The sequence below is a fragment of the Neovison vison genome, chromosome 1, assembly GCF_020171115.1.
Source record: "Neovison vison isolate M4711 chromosome 1, ASM_NN_V1, whole genome shotgun sequence".
Taxonomy (NCBI): Eukaryota; Metazoa; Chordata; class Mammalia; order Carnivora; family Mustelidae; genus Neogale; species Neogale vison.
The window spans coordinates 106,698,562-106,712,020 of record NC_058091.1 but is presented as its reverse complement, the minus strand read 5'-3'; the positions used below and the strand labels follow the sequence as shown (position 1 = coordinate 106,712,020).

The following is a 13,459-nucleotide window of genomic DNA, read 5'->3' as shown; positions in this document are numbered from 1 at the left end:
GTAGACTTTGTGCACAGCCAAGTGTGTAGTACACAGCAGATACTTGATTAGATTGGTTGAATAAAAGAGTTAATTATAATGATGATTTCTATAACATGCAAAATATGTGACAAGTTTTCCGAGACATCAGTATCTGGTTCAGATTTAGTAGAAATAATGAATATCATTCTTGCACTAATTATAAGAAGACAGTGAGAGTCCCTTTTAATTCTTAAGTCAAATTTGGTTTCAGAATTTTAAATACATGAGATTTCTCTGTACAGCTTAATTATTGATGATTATATTAGTGTTTGTTTGAAAAGGCTCTCTGATGTTCTTTAAAGACCAAGAATTCTTTTTCATCTGCTTCAAAAAAGAAAAAGCAAAAAGCACAGTATAAACTAGTTTGCTAGATCAGAGAATAAATATTGAATGCCAGAACTTTAGACTATGCATCTTTAATGAGCTCTAAGTCCAGAGAAAATAAGTTCCGGTAATAACCCAGAAAAATGTGAAAACTTAGATGGTCACTGACCTTTTCTAGTCAACCAAATTAGGCATTTTGAACATATAAATTATTAATTTCATATGTAAAACTCAAGTCAGCTATTTTAATATTAAAATCCAATTTTATTGTTTTATCATTATTGAATATGAAGTTAAAATGTTTGCAGTATGCACAAACTTTTAAAAATGAAGTATCTGTCTTTTACCTATTGCATAGATTTGTAGGCAGAATACACGGTTTTACCTTTGACAGTTGAGCAATATATGAAGAATCACTAATTTATTTGTAAAACTCCAGTTGATGGTTGAAATGGATGTAAAAATCCAGTTAAAGGTTACTTAGAGAAGTATCTGGTAGTAACAAAGACATAGAAAATATTATTTAAATGAAAGAATTTGTATAGTATACTGAAAATCATTTTACAAGTGCTAGCTATTAATTTTAAAACTAGGAGCATAAACATACTAATCAATTGTTAAAGATATAAATAAATTTATTGATAATCTAGGACAATAGCCTCATTTTTCACATTAAGTCCTCTCAGTTAAGTAATTTATAAAAATCTCCCTCCAGTAAATTAGAGGCAGAGAGAAAACAGACTGAAAATGAGATACTTGATTTCTTCATTCTAAACCCTGATATAGGATAGTTCCACTCAACTATCTTTAAACAGGAATATCCAGTTGTTTGAATTTTTGTATTATTAGTATTATTGATAATGTAAAGAATTATGGGTATCCACTTATTCTTACATACATCTAAACTCAAGTTTCCTTAATATGTATACTCAATGTATTATATTTCTCTAAATCTCATTTTTAAAAGATTTTATTTATTTATTTATTTGACAGAGAGAGATCACAAGTAGGCAGAGAGGCAGGCAGAGGGAGAAAAGGAAGCAGGCTCCCCACTAAGCAGAGAGCCGGATGTGAGGCTCCATCCCAGGACCCTGGGATCATGACCTGAGCCGAAGGCAGAGTCTCTAACCCACTGAGCCACCTAGATGCCCCTCTAAATCTCTATTTTTATCTAAATCTATTTTAAAACTCACCTTTGACTAGAGATTATAGATATAACCAATGAAAACTTAAAAACTGGCTTTTGGCTTAAAAAACTATGTTGAACAAAATATTGATCATTTAAGATATTATTGAAGATATTTAGCAAAAGATCAAACTTGATTTAGAATAGATTTTCAGGATTTCAAAATTATTAAGGAATGAAAGATTAATGATAAATGTGAAAAAGGACAGAAAAACTTAATACTAAAGTAATAAATCCCATAATCATAGATGATGAATTAAATTCAGCTACTGAATGTATACTTTAACTTCCTGGCACTTCGGTGCCATTCAGCTGATAATATTTTAGATAAAAGACAAAATAACAATGTATTTTCTGCATGTTGCATGTGGGCATAACCTCAGTATTTTTGTTTCAAGTTACAAAAATATAGCACTAGTTTTCTAGGGTTATAATATAAAGAAACAAAAAACATAACACTGGGGCTTCTCACCACCATTTTGTAAAACCTAGTCAAACTGTGGAGCCCTTGGCACTTATGCTGTAGGAGAAAAGTAATTACTGTCTCAAGAATATTACATTAGTTGGGGACCTGCATGGCTCAGTCAGTTAAGCAGCAGACTCTTGACTTCAGTTCAGATCATGATCTCAGGGTCCTGGGATTGAGCCCGGCATGGAGCTTCCCCATTGGGCCCCACACTCAGCAGGGAGTCTGCTTGAGGATTCTCTCTCTCTCTGCCCCTTCCTCCTCTCATACACACTGTTTCTCTCTCTCGCTAAAACAAATAAATAAGTCTTTAAGAAAAAGAGAATATTACATTAGAACAAGAAGAGGCATAATCATGGGTCATCATAAAAAAAAGTTCAAATAATAAGTCATTGTTTTAGATTTAGGAGTTTAAAATTTAAAATTAGCAATAAGTGTAAAGAAGATAGAATACAAAAAAAAGAATATTTGTGGTTTAAGGGAACTGGTTTTAAAGATTCTCAATGTTGTAGATATAACTTTAAAAAAAAAAACAATCAATAGAATAGTCAAGAAGGATAGAAAGAAGTTAAGACAGAGAACTATGGAAACATTCTGAAAAATAAACAAAAGAGAAATTACTTTTCTGAGATCCATGCTGTTCTGTTTTACTCCAATGATTTTATAATTTTAGCAATTATATGTTTTTACTTCAAGAATTCTTTATTACTTTTTACTTATTTCATTAGAACAACTACTCTCATATTCCTTTTTTAGATAACAATTGGATGATTTTTTAAAGTATTTTTAAGATATTTTTCTCAAACATTCCCTATGCTGAACATTTTTTATATAATGAACTTTAATTTTTAATCTATTTGTTCAAGTGTTTGGAGGGAAATATTTAATATTGGTAAATTCAATGAGACATTTTCTGAAATTATGTATAACATTGTTTAAGTATATATTTAGGGGGATTTACTTTCAGCTGTGTTTTCCTAATTTTTTTTTTTAGTATAATTGACACATAACATTACATTAGTTTCAGGTATACAATATAGTAATTGGAAAAGTTTATATATTATGCTATGTTCACCACAAGTATAGCTACCATCTGTCACTATACAATGCTGTTACAATATTACTGACTATATTCCTTATGCTGTGTCTTTTTTTTTTTTTTAAATAAACATATGATGTATTTTTATCCCCAGGGGCACAGGTCTGTGAATCGCCAGGTTTACACACTTCACAGCACTCACCAAAGCACATACCCTCCCCAATGTCCATAACCTAACCACCCTCTCCATACCCCCCTCCCCCCGGCCACCCTCAGTTTGTTTTATGAGATTAAGAGTCACTTATGGTTTGTCTCCCTCCCAATCCCATCTTGTTTCATTTATTCTTCTCCTACCCCCTTAAGCCCCCATGTTGCATCACCACTTTCTCATATCAGGGAGATCATATGATAGTTGTCTTTCTCTGCTTGACTTATTTTGCTAAGCATGATACGCTCTAGTTCTACCCACGTTGTCGCAAATGGCAAGATTTCATTTCTTTTGATGGCTGCATAATATTCATTGTGTTCTGTGATTTACTCATTCCATAACTGGAAGCTGTGTCTTCCACTCTCCAAACATTTTTCCCATCCTCCCAGGCCTCCTTCCCTCTTGCAATCATCAGTTTGTTCTCTATATTTATAGGTCTGATGCTGTTTTTGTTTAAATGCCACGTATAAGTGAAATTGTCTGGTTTTTATCTTTCTTAGTCTGAGCTATTTCACTTAGTATAATACTCTCTAGGTCCATCCATGTTGTCACTAATGGCACAATTTCATCACTTTTTACGACTGCATAATATTTCATTACATGTATACTACATCTTCTTTATCCATTTGTTTATTGGAAGACTTATACTTGAATGCTACACTGAAACTAATGATATATTATATGTTAATTAATTGAAATTAAATAAAATAAGGTAACTTTTTAAAAAGAGAAGAAAAAAGAAGACACAACTTAACACCAAAAAAATAAACAATGCAATTAAAAAATGGGAAGAGGACCAAAATCGACATTTTTCCAAAGATGACAGTCACATGGCCAACAGGCACATGAAAAGATGCTCAACATCACTAATCACAGTGAAAATGCAAATCAAAACCACAGTGGAATTATCACCTCACACCTGTTGGAATAGCTAAAATAATAAAAGACAAGAAATAACAAGTGTTGTTGAGGATGTGGAGAAAAAGGAACCCTCATACACTGCTGGCAGGACTGTAAATTGGAGCAGCTACTGTGGAAAATAGTATGGAAGTTCCTCAAAAAATTAAAAATAAAGGGCGCCTGGGTGGCTCAGTGGGTTAAGCAGCTGCCTTCGGCTCAGGTCATGATCTCAGGGTCCTGGGATCGAGTCCCGCATCGGGCTCTCTGCTCATCAGGGAGCCTGCTTCCCTCTCTCTCTCTCTGCCTGCCTCTCCATCTACTTGTGATTTCTCTCTGTCAAATAAATACATAAAAAATCTTTAAAAAAAATTAAAAATAAAAATATCATATGATCCAATAATTCCACTAATGAGTGTTTATCAAAGAACACAAAAACACTAATTTGAAAAGATATATGCACCGCTGTGTCTATTGCAGCATTATTTACAGTAGCCAAGATATGAAAGCAACATTTGAAAGTTAAAAAGAAATCATTCCTAACTCACCTGTTAAATCTTTTTTTTTTTTTTTAGATTTTATTTATTTATTTGACAGAGAGAAAGATCACAAGTAGGCAGAGAGAGGCAGAGAGAGAAAGGGAAGCAGGCCCCCTGCCCAGCAGAGAGCCTGATGCAGGGCTCAATCCCAGGACCCTGGGATCACGACCTGAGCTTAAGGCAGAGGCTTTAACCCACTGAGCCACCCAGGTGCCCCCTAACTCACCTGTTAGGCAAAGAACTAAATTATATTGAAACATATTATTTGTATGGATATGAAAAACTGACATTGGGAGATGGAGAGGAGAAGTGAGTTGAAGGAAATTGGAGGGGGAGACAAACCATGAGAGACTGTGCACTCTGAGAAACAAACAGAGGATTTTGGAGGGGAGGAGAGTGGGGGTTGGGTGAGCCTGGTGGTGGGTATTAAGGAAAGCACGTATTGCATGGAGCACTGGGTGTGGTGCATAAACAATGAATTTTCGAATGCTGAAAAAAATTTAATTTAATTTAAAAAAAAAAAAGGAAAACAAGTCATCCTCCTTTTGAGAGTGAATCCCAAATTTCTAGAAGAAAAGCTGGGAAAGCATAAGAGGACAAACATTTGCATACATCCAATAATTCTACTTCTATGTAGGTATTCTAAGCTATTAGGTGAAAAGTTATATACAAAGGTGTTTATCAGGGTTTTATATATAAGAAATAATAAGCAATGGTTTTGTTTTGAACCATTAAAACCATTTAAAGTATCTTTGAAAAATGAAAACAATAGAGTAAGATGAAGCGATAATGATATACATAAATAATATGTAATTTTTTCATAACATTTCATGAAGTGAAAAATGCAGATTATCAATGATATGTAAAATATATATAGATAATATAATCATATCAAATATATATGCCTTTTACAAAAACTTCAAGTGTTTAACCTCTGAGCAATATGATTATTGTCTAAATTTTCCTTACTTATAGTTTCTAAATTTTTCATAAATCCTATTGTACCTTTTAACAATTGTTACAAAATTATTTTAAAAAAATCTATAAATACCATGCAAATATGGGTTAATATTCAGAAACTATTAAAAATTGAATGTCCTCTTTGAACATGATACTAAATAGAAAATCATAAAAGGTAAATTTTTTGATAGGTATACATCAGTAATCACCATAAAACTATATCTTGGAGTAAAAATCACATGTCTTCTATGTTAAATTTTTATCAACTAGTTGATATGTAAATGAATAATATTACAACAAGAAAAAGAATTATTATATAATTTTGTAGAGAAATAGATTGACAACCACTACAAATAATAAGACATAATAGATGACTATCAGAAGGAAGATCATTACATTCAACAAAAGTTTGTAAAAAATTATAGAATAATACAAATAGAATTATAGACATATAGACAAATAGAATTATAGACATAGACATTATAGACATTCTAATATTTGTAAATGTTTTTGGTTCTGATAATTATAATATCAAACAAACCAAAAAACCTTTAAGAATGGCATGTAATTACTAGCTAATAAAGAAAATTGTGGGACACTTGCTCCTTTCTTCTTTAGCCAGACACACCACATGACATACAAGAGCCTTTGGAACTTTGTTGTGTATTTATACAAGGTTTCAAACAAGATGCAACAGCAACAAGACCATGTCAGAAAAGTACTAGAAAAAGTGGGGTGCCTGGGTGACTCAGTGGGTTAAGCCACTGCCTTCAGCTCAGGTCATGATCTCAGGGTCCTGAGATTGAGCCCCCATTGGGCTCTCTGCTCAGTGGGGAGGATGCTTCCTCCTCTCTCTCTACCTGCCTCTCCTCCTGCCTGTGATCTCTCTCTGTCAAATAAATAAATAAATAATCTTAAAAAAAAAAAAAAAACTACTGGAAAAAGTGAAAGGCTTAACGCTGTATGCTACAGATGAAAATATCAACATACTAATAACCAATTTTGCTTGCTGGGAAATTATTTCCAAAACTTGCTGAAAACTTCCCAAACTCATATTCTTTGTGATTGCACATTGCTTATTACATGGTATCAGCTGTAAAGATTCTCCTGTCATTTTACTTCAGGGAAGATGCTGAAACTGGTATCCATGCAATGAAAGCTGAAATGGAGATAGTAACTCTGGGGTAATTTTATTACCTTGAAAGCTAATTACTTTGTTTATTGCCATAACTCTATAGGAGAGTTTCTCAATCTCAACAAAATTGACATTTGGAGCAGAATAATTCTTTGTTATAGAAAATGTCCTGTGAATTGTAATATGTTTAGCAGCATCCCTGGCCTCTACCCACTACATGCCAGCAGCATGTCCCTTTCCCCCAGCAGAACTGTGCCAACCAAAAATGTCTACAGATATTGCCAAATTTCCCCAGAAGGGACAAAAATCACCCCTGGCTGAGAACTACTCTACAACAAAGATAGGCAAACATATAACATTTTTTAAAAATAGTTTTGTGTTGGGGCGCCTGGGTGTCTCAGTGGGTTAAAGCCTCTGCCTTGGGCTCAGGTCATGATCCCAGCATCCTGGGATCATGCCCTGCATTGAGCTCTCTGCTCCATGGGGAGCCTGCTTCCCTGGTCTCTCTACCTGCCTCTCTGCCTATTTGTGATCACTCTCTCTCTGTCAAATAAATAAATTAAATCTTTTTTAAAAAATGGTTTTGTGAAACAAAAGTTCATGATTAAGGACATTAGGGAAAAAATATTCATTCAAGCACCAATCTCAAATCGAAGTAGGAAAATACTCAGAAAGCATTTTATTTGACCAATACACAGTTTGAGTTCTGGGGGTTGCTTCTATAAAACTGTATCATCACAATCACCCAAATCTTTAGGTTTCAGGAGTTGAAGAAAAAAGCTTTACCTTAGTCAAATACCATTAGGAAGTTAGAGAAAAGGCAGCTAAAATGAATTTGTGACAACATAAAAATCAGCAGTACAATCTACTGGAAGATGGTAATCAAAAAAATTCTTGATCTTGTTTTTAATTAATTTAATAGATTGGATGGGCAGAAAACATAATAGTAATATAATTTTGAGAAAATAATTTTTATTCCTTCTCTTAGTTGAAAGTGAGTATGTCTGTATTATCACAGATATTTCCGTGGTGGCCATCTGAGCAAAGCGGGATCTGTTCTGTGAAGAGCAATATAGTAAATATTTTGGGCCTTGTAGGCCCTCAAGGCTGTCACAACTACTCAAACCTGCCATCCTAGTGGGAAACCAACACTGCGTTCCCAACAGCATTATGTGAGAGTTCCGGCTTCTCCACATTCTTTCCAGCACTTTACATGGTCTGTTCTTGTTCTTTCTTTCAATTTGTGTTATTCCCATAGTGTATAGTAGTTTCTGGATGGGATTTTGATTCTCATTGTCATGAGGACTGATGACTTTGAGTGTCCTTTCATATGTTTATTTGCTATCTTTAATCTCTTCTTTTGCATTTTATGTTTTTGTTTTTTAAGCCTTTTATATATTATGGAATTCAGATTTCTATCAGATGTACATTTTGCAGATTTTTCTCCAAGAAATGGCTTGTACTTTTATTTTTTTTTAATAGTGCCTTTCGAAGATCAGAACTCTCATGTTTATTGATAACTAATTCACTGTTGTTATTTTCCTCTTATGATTCATCCTTTTATAGCCTATATTTATATATAGTAAATACTAATATATTAGTAAACCATGATATCAAATAATGTAAGTCTTCCGGCTTATTTTTCTTTTCTTTTTTCAAAATCGTTTTGACTATTCTAGGTCCTCTGCTTTTCCATATAAGTCTTGTAGCAAATTTATCAATTTCTATTTAATGAGATTATATTAAATCAATAGATCATTTTTTTCTAAAACGATACGCTAAATGCATAAAGTGTCTATAGCTATAGCTATCTGTGGTGTATATGTATATATATATATTTGATATATTTATCGAATATTCATGTTTCTAGAGTAGCAGATGTAGAATTTTAGCACAAGATCCCTTTATCTAAACCTAATCATGTAATAATTTCTATTCATAGAAAATTAATGAAAAATAACTTCTAAAGAATATTCAGTGACACGTTTCCATTTTGCTTGCAAAACAACATTGGATTTATACGATTACCAAATCCATAATTTGACTACCTATGTGTTTGAAACCTTGGATCTTTCCCTTTCTACAGTTGGATATATTTCCTAGGTGATTTCAACAAGTTATAGGGATTTAAATAGCACTTACATAATTATAACTCTTAAACTTACATCTGAAGCTCTTATTTTTTTCCATGCACTTTGGGCTTAGAAGGCTCTATCACTACTCACTTCTGCTTGAAAGTTTTACTGATGTTCCTGAGACCTATTCTTTCCTCAGTCTTCCCTATTTCAGTGAATAGCAAATGGGTTCATCCAGCTGCTCATGAAAAGGTCATTCTTGACCTCTTTATTTATTTCATATCCACATCTACATATGAGATAATCCTATTGGTTTTACCTTCAAAATATATTCCAAACCTGAATATGTTTTATGGCTTCTATTGATCCACTCTCATGTAAGACACTATAATTTGTGGCTTAGTTACTGCAATAACCACTTAGCTGGTTGTTCTCTTCCAAGTTTTATTTCCTAGCATCATTATCCCCTTAGCAGTCAGAATTATTATTATTTTTAAATATTACACTCAGAATAAAATCCGAATATTCACTGTGATCCACACTTAATGAGATTTGGCCCAAATTTGCTCCACTGCTCTTATTATCCCTATCTTTTCCCTTGCTCTCCAGCCACAATGGCCATCTAGACATGCCTTTGAGATGTTGGGTCTTTTCTCATGTCAGGATCTTGTTCACTCTTTTGTATGTAAGCTTTTCGTGTAGATAACCATAGGACTCGTTTCTTGATTACATTAATTTCTATTCTAACTTCAATTTCAGAGTACATCTTCCTGACCACTCAATCTCAATTTAAAATAGCATTATCAGCATCCTGATTAATTTTTTTATTGTACTTATAAGCAACTGACTACACACAAATTCATATAAATACATGCATACATATATAGGTATATGAATCGATATACACATATATATGTAATTTTTTGTTTGATTTCCAGTCGAAGGCAAGTGCCATGAAATCAGAGACTTTTTGATTAATGAAATATCTTCAGCAATAAGAAAAAGGTCTGAATCATAGCAGGTGCTCAATTAACTATCTGTTTAACAGGAAGGAAGGAAGGGGGAGAGAAGGGAGGGAGGGAGGAGGGAAGGAAGGAAAGAAAGAGAAAGGAAAGGAAGGAAGGAAGGAAGGAAGGAAGGAAGAAAGAAAGGAAGGGAAAGAAAAGAAGGAAGAAAAGAAAGAATTCTTGAGCTATTTTGTATTATAAATTTATGTTAAGTTCCCAGATAATAAATTCCATTGGCTTTCTATATTATAATATGTTATTTTTAGTTCAATATTTATTTTGTTTTTACTTATACACAAAATATGAGCAATCTATTTTGGAGGAATGTAGTTATCAATAAAAAGTGTACATCTTCTTTATATAAATATGGTTAAATTTGTGTCCACCTCATCTGTTGACCTATAAACTAATCACCTAAAATTTGAATGAATTTTCAGGGCAGGTTGAATATATGCTAAATTAAAATACCAGCTATGTGACATATTGATGGCATAGACAGAGTCATCCTGCATAGCAGCTTACAGTAATATACAAGAAGCTTATGTGAGTTGCCATCGATGGTGGGGTGACACAGATAAGGAAGACACAATGAGTTTCTAATAAGAGGACAAACTGAAGTCACAAGACCAGACACTCTAAACTGCCTGCCTTATTTTGTTTGGGCTACATCATGGTCAGTTTTATGTAGCATGCCCCAGGAGGAATAGAAACAGGAATTTATTCTTCTATTTTTATTTTTAATTTTATTCTTTTATTATTTCTTCTTTATTTAAATATTTATTTTTTACTTTATTCTTTTATTCATAAGGAAAGTTAACAAGTCTCTCAAGCCCAATTTAGGCAAGGCAGATAGTCTAGAATAATTTGGTTACCTAGTTCTTCATAGAATAAAATTCAGTTGCTCAGTATATAGCCAAGATGTTAATCATATTGTAAAATATTGCCTAGAATTTCTACCTTTAAATGATTTTTATGATCTTCTTACTTGGTGTCAGAATATAAGTACTCACAAAGCAGCTTAGCAAATAAAAATGTTTTAATCACATTTATTTTTAACGGTGCCTCCATGTACCTTAAAATGGCTACTTCAATTTTTCAAAAGAATCATTTATCTTGATTTTTTTTTTTAAATCTCATAATTTTTTTGGATAGATTTTTAAGAACACAACCCTGGAAGAATTTGTTTTTTGGATTCCTTCATATGAACTGTGGTTCTTTGGTTGTTCAGGGTTGGATTTATCTATTAATAATTAGCTACACAAAACCTAATTTAAATTTGATGTCACCATATTTAGCAGGGAATTTACAAAAATTCACCACCAGACCTTTTCAGAGTGAGCAGAATTGTATATATAATTATTTTAACCCCAAACTGGTCAATTAGTATGTCAAAATAATTGGATGGTTACACTGAAGTTGATCAGTAGCAGGTGAAATTTGCATAAAACTGTTTAGGTCTAGCTCAGAGTGTCTCGGTTGTTAAAGTGAAAACAAACCACTGGATCTTGTTAAAATACAGGTTCTGATTAAGGTGTGTAATGGGCCCTGGGTATCTATACTTCTAAGAATCTCTCAGGTAAGGCCAGGCATTAAAACTGACAAACATCTAGGCCTTAAGTACAAAATCTGCATAGTCAGATATTAAAAAAAAAAATCAATGGTTTAATATCCTCTAACAGATGGGTTAATTCATCATTGTCTATTGCCAACTATTTTAAGTTAGAGTTACGCCTAACTTTCTAGACCTCAGTGCTTCATTTTTCCATGCTAGAAGGAAACATACCCTTTTTCTTCAAATTGAAAAAGAAATGAATGTGTACACTTTCAGCACTTCCCTCTTTATATTTTAGTATTTAGAGCTGTTTCTAGGTATAGCAGAAAATGCAGACATTACAATGTCTGTATTGTATCAGAAAATGCAGAATTACAATGTAAATTCATAAGTAGGTTGGTGTTTTATTTGGCTGAGATGAAAATAAGGTGCGTCCAGGGAATATAGCTATTGGAAAGTTGAATTTTTCATGGGGCCTGATGCATAAAAGCACTAAGTACCTTTCAAAATATGCTAATTGAATTGAGCCTACAAAATGTTTCAGGAATAAAAAAAAACACTGCGTATGATTCCCTTTGGATGCCATTTCACAATCTTACCACAGAAATATACTAAAAAATGTGAATTCATTTTCATAATAAGTCTGTATTGAGGTAATTATAGGAAAGCAATGAAAACAAGTGATACAAGCAGTGCCTTAAGGTCTTATTTCTATAGACAATACATGTATAGAAAAAGTTATGAATATAGATATGGTACTGGTTTGCCAATCATTCCTTGGTAGTTGGAGAATACATTTTTTGATGTGTTTATGTTTTTCTGAAATTTCCGAAGCTGTCACTCTCTTATTACAAAAACCTCCTATTAATGAATCAAAGACCCACTAATGCTTTTTTGACATAGAGTTAACAGTGGATACTTGAAACGATATCCACAAAGGCACCTTTTTGCTATTTAAATGCAATTACTTGGTTGTTGCTATAGTGATTGCTAGAAGAGTATGTGCATTTGCCCTATAATCGCCTATGGGTTAAATAAACGGATGTTTATGATGTCATAAATCATGTCACGGATGTTCTTGGTTTTCATTTCTAAAATTGTTGAAGCAACCTTTTCACTAATAAGTCTCAGATACAAACAATATGCTGCAAGCCTGTGGAGTGTTAAGGATGATCCCCTATGCTTGAAGTAGCTAATAATCACTGCATTATGGTTCATAGTTTAAGTAGAAAATTTAAATAAGAGGTGTGACACTGTTAGTACAAAAATGATTTTTTTAAGACCATATTTATTTATTTGAGAGAGAGAGAGCACACATGCACAAACACAAGTCAGGGGAGCAAGGAGCAGAGGGAAAGGGAGAAGCAGATTCCCCATTGAGCAGGGAGCTCACCCGGGGCTCAATTCCAGGGTCCTGGGATCATGACCTGAGCTGAAGCCAGATGCTTCACTGACTGAGCCACCCAGGCACCCCTAAAAATAAATTTGGTATCGGGTATCCATAAGCATTTGATCAAATGAAAACTGAAATCATCTATTATGTAAATAATAAAATTTAGATGACCAAATTTGTTAACGCTTTACATTTCTAGTTATTTTTCTGAATTCATTTGGCATCCATATAGTTAGAAGAATAAACAAAGTAATCAGATATGAAGCAAGAGCTTCTAAATCCCCTTGAATCAGACTCCTTCTATGTTGCAGCTCTGCAATCACTTGTTGGCTATTTATTATTTCAAAAAAGGATATTTATTTTGTAATCACTTAAAATTAGATAAAATCTAATACACTTATGAAGAAGCTATCATGTATATATAATTTGTTTAATTACATGCTGTTGGTCCACATTCAAAATGTGTTTTAGGGGCGTCTGGGTGGCTCTGGCAGTTAAATGTCTGCCTTTGGCTCAGGTCTTGATCCCAGGATCCTCGGATAGACCCCCACGTCGGTCTCCCTGCTCAGTAGAGAACCTCCTTCTCCCTCTCCCTCTGCTTGCAGCTCCCCCTGCTCGTGCTCTCTGACTCTCTCTTGCTTTCTGTCAAATAAATAA

General features: G+C 33.4%; 1 protein-coding gene across 1 annotated transcript in view; it reads left to right on the top strand.

Moving 5' to 3' along the window:
• EYS (eyes shut homolog) overlaps positions 1 to 13,459 on the top strand; it is a 1,652,430-nt gene that overhangs the window by 881,881 nt on the left and 757,090 nt on the right. The window lies entirely within an intron of this gene.